Source organism: Schistocerca gregaria, unplaced genomic scaffold (assembly GCF_023897955.1).
Source record: "Schistocerca gregaria isolate iqSchGreg1 unplaced genomic scaffold, iqSchGreg1.2 ptg000470l, whole genome shotgun sequence".
Lineage (NCBI taxonomy): Eukaryota > Metazoa > Arthropoda > Insecta > Orthoptera > Acrididae > Schistocerca > Schistocerca gregaria.
Genome location: NW_026061884.1, coordinates 3,574,483 through 3,581,241, shown reverse-complemented (window position 1 = coordinate 3,581,241; position 6,759 = coordinate 3,574,483). Strand labels below are relative to the sequence as shown.

Here is a 6,759-nt window from a genome sequence, read left to right as displayed (position 1 = left end):
GAAGGTTACAGGTTCGAATGCTGTCACGCTTGTGTTTTTCCAGTTCTGAAAAAGAAACATAACGTTTTAATGTAGCAATTGAGCAGTACGAAACCGTCTGAATGTTGCTGTTGACCATTTTTTGCTTGGAGATGCTCTTGAGCTTGAAACACACACAACAAGACCGGTGTTAACTAGCGAAATGGTCGGCAGAGTGCCGACACAGCGAGTTTTGACTATCACTTGCACATCTAAAACAACGTCGGAAAGTAACTCGTTCGGCTTTTGAGTCACATAAAGTATGATTAGATTAGATTAGATTAGATTAGATTAATACTTGTTCCATAGATCATGAATACGACACTTCGTAATGATGTGGAACGTGTCAGGTTAATAAAAGATGTCTGTACAAGAAATTACATTACACAAAATATTGCATGACACTAATGATTAAGTTTTTTTTTTTTTTTTTTTTTTTTTTTTACTTACTTTATATCCAAAAATTCAGCCAATGAGTAGAAGGAGTTGTCATCTAGAAATTCTTTTAATTTATTTTTAAATGTTAGTTGGCTATCTGTCAGGCTTTTGATGCTGTTTGGTAGGTGCCCAAAGACTTTTGTGGCAGCATAATTTACCCCTTTCTGTGCCAAAGTCAGATTTAACCCTGCATAGTGAAGATCATCCTTTCTCCTGGTGTTATAGGTATGCACACTGCTATTACTTTTGAATTGGGTTGGATTATTATCAACAAATTTCATAAGGGAATATATATACTGTGAGGTTACTGTGAGGATCCCTAGATCCTTAAATAGATGTCTGCAGGATGACCGTGGGTGGGCTCCAGCAATTATTCTGATTACACGTTTTTGTGCAATGAATACTTTTCTACTCAACGATGAATTACCCCAGAATATGATGCCATACGAAAGCAGTGAATGAAAGTAGGCATAGTAAGCTAATTTACTGAGATTCTTATCACCAAAATTTGCAATAACCCTAATAGCATACGTAGCTGAACTCAGACGTTTCAGCAGACCATCAATGTGTTGCTTCCAGTTTAACCTCTCATCAATGGACACACCTAAAAATTTTGAAAATTCTACCTTAGCTACAGACTTCTGTTCAAATTCTATATTTATTACTGGAGTTTTGCCATTTACTGTACGGAACTGTATATACTGTGTTTTATCAAAATTTAAAGAGAGTCCGTTTGCTGAGAACCACTTAATAATTTTGTGAAAAACATCATTTACAATTACATCACTTAGTTCTTGGTTTTTGGATGTTATTACTATACTTGTATCATCAGCAAAAAGAACTAACTTTGCATCTTCATCAATGTGGAATGGTAAGTCATTAATGTATATCAAGAACAGTAAAGGACCTAAGACCGAACCCTGTGGGACCCCGTGCTTGATAGCACCCCAGTTTGAGGAATCAGCTGTTTTAACATTACACGAACCACTTATTTCAACTTTCTGCATTCTTCCAGTTAAGTATGAATTAAACCATTTGTGCACTGCCCCACTCAAACCATAATGATTTAGCTTATCTAAAAGAATTCCATGATTTACACAATCAAAGGCCTTTGAGAGATCACAAAAAATACCAATGGGTGATGTCCGGTTATTCAGAGCATTTAATATTTGATCAGTGAAAGCATATATAGCATTTTCTGTTGAAAAGCCTTTCTGAAAACCAAACTGACATTTTGTTAGTACTTTATTTTTACAAATATGGGAGGCTACTCTTGAATACATTACTTTCTCAAAAATTTTTGATAGAGCTGTCAGAAGAGAGATTGGGCGGTAGTTGTTGACATCCGACATATCCCCCTTTTTATGCAATGGTTTTACAATGGCATATTTCAGTCTATCAGGGAAAACACCCTGCTCCAAAGAGCTATTACATACGTGGCTGAGAATTCTACTTATCTGTGGGGAACAAGCTTTAAGTACTTTGCTGGAAATGCCATCAATTCCGTAAGAGCTTTTACTTTTCAGTGAGTTTATTATTTTACTGATTTCAGAGGGAGAGGTTGGTGGAATTACAGCTGTTTCAAACTGTGCAGGTATGGCCTCTTCTATTAATAGCCTTGCCTCTTCTAGTGAAGATCTAGATCCTATTTTCTCCACAACATTTAAAAAATGATTATTCAAAATATTTTCAATTTCTGATTGTTTGTTAGTGCACTTGTCATTCAATTTTATTGCACTAAAGTCTTCCTGTGCTCTTGGTTGCCCTGTTTCCCTTTCAATAATATTCCAAATTGCTTTAATTTTATCATCAGAGTTACTGATCTCAGACATGATACACATGCTTCTGGACTTTTTAATAACTTTTCTTAGTACCGCACAATAGTTTTTATAATATTGAACAATTTCGGGGTCAGTACTCCATCTTGCTGTTAAATACAGTTCTCTTTTGCGGTTGCGTTAATTTTGACGCCACTAGCTCTGCATGTTGTCATGCAATTTCTTTACCTCTCAGAAATGATTATGACATAAAAGTGAAGTACGTGACGAGTGTGACGTTAGGAAAACATTAGGCATCATGGAGAGATTCTGTATGGGACCACCCAACCCAAACGAGTACTGTGTGACGTGCTACCCGGCAGGTATTCACCAAGGTAGCCGGCTAGCTCAGTCGGTAGAGCGTCAGACTCTTAATCCCAGGGTCGTGGGTTCGAGCCAGACGCTGGGCGGAACGGAATTTTGTTCCGCTGCAAGTGTAAATTACCGTTTTTCTGATTAACGAGATTTAATGGAAATAGCAACTTTAAACTTTGCCTACGTCTCTGTCAGTCGCAAGGAAGCTGTATTTGAAGGTGAAGGTGATTTTGTAGACATGTGTGAAAGACATGTTCTGAAATGCAAGTGTTGTTGTTTGGAGAGCACATCGGTTACGTGTCAGATGTGTAGTCAAGCAGTAATTTGTCGCCATAGCTGCAAATATTAGCCGGTAATATGAAGTGTTGTCAGCTAAAGTCTGATGATGCAGACGACAGTAAGGACGAAGTACCCAAGAGTACCGCTAAGCCGCGCGTCTTTAGCTCAGTGGTAGAGCACTGGTCTAATAAACCAGGGGTCGTAAGTTCCATCCTCACAGGAGAAAGATGAATTTTGGAAATCAGTTGCGCGTCGTGGCCGTATAGCAAACAGTACCTGTGATGACGAACAATTAGCGACAGGCGTTTTTTTAAGAATCACTCTCAGATGCGATTAAGGCGAATGGCGCAGATAAAGCATTTGCCAAAGCGGTACAGCATAAGGTGGGACGAGGCAGTCTGAATTACATTTTATAGATGTATTTCTCACATATCTCAGAGCCTCTCGCGATATTCGTCGTCGTCGTCGTCGTCGTCGTCGCCGCCGCCGCCGCTTCTGCAGAAGTAGCAAATGGCAATCGTAGCAAATGCGGCGAGGGACGCCCTGCCTTCGATTCCGAATGCACAAAGTGTGTGGTCTTGTTTCACAGTCTATATTTGGTCGGTCTCGTCAGAGGTTGAATGTATCGAATGGGTGGGAAAGAGCAAGGGGCAGCGGCTGTGTAGAACGAAAACACAAATTCTCAGGGGTGTGAGCGTTTCGAGATGAGTCGTATACATGTAAATGTTGGTCGTCAGTGACCGTGTGGCCTAATGGATAAGGTGTCGGACTTCGGATCTGAAGATTACAGGTTCGAATGCTGTCACGCTTGTGTTTTTCCAGTTCTGAAAAAGAAACATAACGTTTTAATGTAGCAATTGAGCAGTACGAAACCGTCTGAATGTTGCTGTTGACCATTTTTTGCTTGGAGATGCTCTTGAGCTTGAAACACACACAACAAGACCGGTGTTAACTAGCGAAATGGTCGGCAGAGTGCGACACAGCGAGTTTTGACTATCACTTGCACATCTAAAACAACGTCGGAAAGTAACTCGTTCGGCTTTTGAGTCACATAAAGTATGTGCGTTAATTTTGACGCCACTAGCTCTGCATGTTGTCATGCAATTTCTTTACCTCTCAGAAATGATTATGACATAAAAGTGAAGTACGTGACGAGTGTGACGTTAGGAAAACATTAGGCATCATGGAGAGATTCTGTATGGGACCACCCAACCCAAACGAGTACTGTGTGTCGTGCTACCCGGCAGGTATTCACCGAGGTAGCCGGCTAGCTCAGTCGGTAGAGCATCAGACTCTTAATCCCAGTGTCGTGGGTTCGAGCCAGACGCTGGACGGAACGGAATTTTGTTCCGCTGCAAGTGTAAATTACCGTTTTTCTGATTAACGAGATTTAATGGAAATAGCAACTTTAAACTTTGCCTACGTCTCTGTCAGTCGCAAGGAAGCTGTATTTGAAGGTGAAGGTGATTTTGTAGACATGTGTGAAAGACATGTTCTGAAATGCAAGTGTTGTTGTTTGGAGAGCACATCGGTTACGTGTCAGATGTGTAGTCAAGCAGTAATTTGTCGCCATAGCTGCAAATATTAGCCGGTAATATGAAGTGTTGTCAGCTAAAGTCTGATGATGCAGACGACCGTAAGGACGAAGTACCCAAGAGTACCGCTAGGCCGCGCGTCTTTAGCTCAGTGGTAGAGCACTGGTCTAATAAACCAGGGGTCGTAAGTTCCATCCTCACAGGAGAAAGATGAATTTTGGAAATCAGTTGCGCGTCGTGGCCGTATAGCAAACAGTACCTGTGATGACGAACAATTAGCGACAGGCGTTTTTTTAAGAATCACTCTCAGATGCGATTAAGGCGAATGGCGCAGATAAAGCATTTGCCAAAGCGGTACAGCATAAGGTGGGACGAGGCAGTCTGAATTAAATTTTATAGATGTATTTCTCACATATCTCAGAGCCTCTCGCGATATTCGTCGTCGTCGTCGTCGTCGTCGTCGTCGCCGCCGCCGCCGCTTCTGCAGAAGTAGCAAATGGCAATCGTAGCAAATGCGGCGAGGGACGCCCTGCCTTCGATTCCGAATGCACAAAGTGTGTGGTCTTGTTTCACAGTCTATATTTGGTCGGTCTCGTCAGAGGTTGAATGTAACGAATGGGTGGGAAAGAGCAAGGGGCAGCGGCTGTGTAGAACGAAAACACAAATCCTCAGGGGTGTGAGCGTTTCGAGATGAGTCGTATACATGTAAATGTTGGTCGTCAGTGACCGTGTGGCCTAATGGATAAAGCGTCGGACTTCGGATCTGAAGATTACAGGTTCGAATGCTGTCACGCTTGTGTTTTTCCAGTTCTGAAAAAGAAACATAACGTTTTAATGTAGCAATTGAGCAGTACGAAACCGTCTGAATGTTGCTGTTGACCATTTTTTGCTTGGAGATGCTCTTGAGCTTGAAACACACACAACAAGACCGGTGTTAACTAGCGAAATGGTCGGCAGAGTGCCGACACAGCGAGTTTTGACTATCACTTGCACATCTAAAACAACGTCGGAAAGTAACTCGTTCGGCTTTTGAGTCACATAAAGTATGTGCGTTAATTTTGACGCCACTAGCTCTGCATGTTGTCATGCAATTTCTTTACCTCTCAGAAATGATTATGACATAAAAGTGAAGTACGTGACGAGTGTGACGTTAGGAAAACATTAGGCATCGTGGAGAGATTCTGTATGGGACCACCCAACCCAAACGAGTACTGTGTGACGTGCTACCCGGCAGGTATTCACCGAGGTAGCCGGCTAGCTCAGTCGGTAGAGCGTCAGACTCTTAATCCCAGGGTCGTGGGTTCGAGCCAGACGCTGGGCGGAACGGAATTTTGTTCCGCTGCAAGTGTAAATTACCGTTTTTCTGATTAACGAGATTTAATGGAAATAGCAACTTTAAACTTTGCCTACGTCTCTGTCAGTCGCAAGGAAGCTGTATTTGAAGGTGAAGGTGATTTTGTAGACATGTGTGAAAGACATGTTCTGAAATGCAAGTGTTGTTGTTTGGAGAGCACATCGGTTACGTGTCAGATGTGTAGTCAAGCAGTAATTTGTCGCCATAGCTGCAAATATTAGCCGGTAATATGAAGTGTTGTCAGCTAAAGTCTGATGATGCAGACGACCGTAAGGACGAAGTACCCAAGAGTACCGCTAGGCCGCGCCTCTTTAGCTCAGTGGTAGAGCACTGGTCTAATAAACCAGGGGTCGTAAGTTCAATCCTCACAGGAGAAAGATGAATTTTGGAAATCAGTTGCGCGTCGTGGCCGTATAGCAAACAGTACCTGTGATGACGAACAATTAGCGACAGGCGTTTTTTTAAGAATCACTCTCAGATGCGATTAAGGCGAATGGCGCAGATAAAGCATTTGCCAAAGCGGTACAGCATAAGGTGGGACGATGCAGTCTGAATTACATTTTATAGATGTATTTCTCACATATCTCAGAGCCTTTCGCGATATTCGTCGTCGTCGTCGTCGTCGTCGTCGTCGCCGCCGCCGCTTCTGCAGAAGTAGCAAATGGCAATCGTAGCAAATGCGGCGAGGGACGGCCTGCCTTCGATTCCGAATGCACAAAGTGTGTGGTCTTGTTTCTCAGTCTATATTTGGTCGGTCTCGTCAGAGGTTGAATGTAACGAATGGGTGGGAAAGAGCAAGGGGCAGCGGCTGTGTAGAACGAAAACACAAATCCTCAGGGGTGTGAGCGTTTCGAGATGAGTCGTATACATGTAAATGTTGGTCGTCAGTGACCGTGTGGCCTAATGGATAAGGCGTCGGACTTCGGATCTGAAGATTACAGGTTCGAATGCTGTCACGCTTGTGTTTTTCCAGTTCTGAAAAAGAAACATAACGTTTTAATGT

The 6,759-nt window shown here is 42.5% G+C and overlaps 1 non-coding gene across 1 annotated transcript; it reads left to right on the top strand.

The window, feature by feature from the left end:
- The first annotated feature begins 6,061 nt into the window (after window positions 1-6,061).
- Trnai-aau (transfer RNA isoleucine (anticodon AAU)) lies at window positions 6,062-6,133 on the top strand. Its single transcript has one exon. It is a non-coding gene; the product is annotated as a tRNA-Ile (tRNA).
- The last annotated feature ends 626 nt before the right edge of the window (window positions 6,134-6,759 follow it).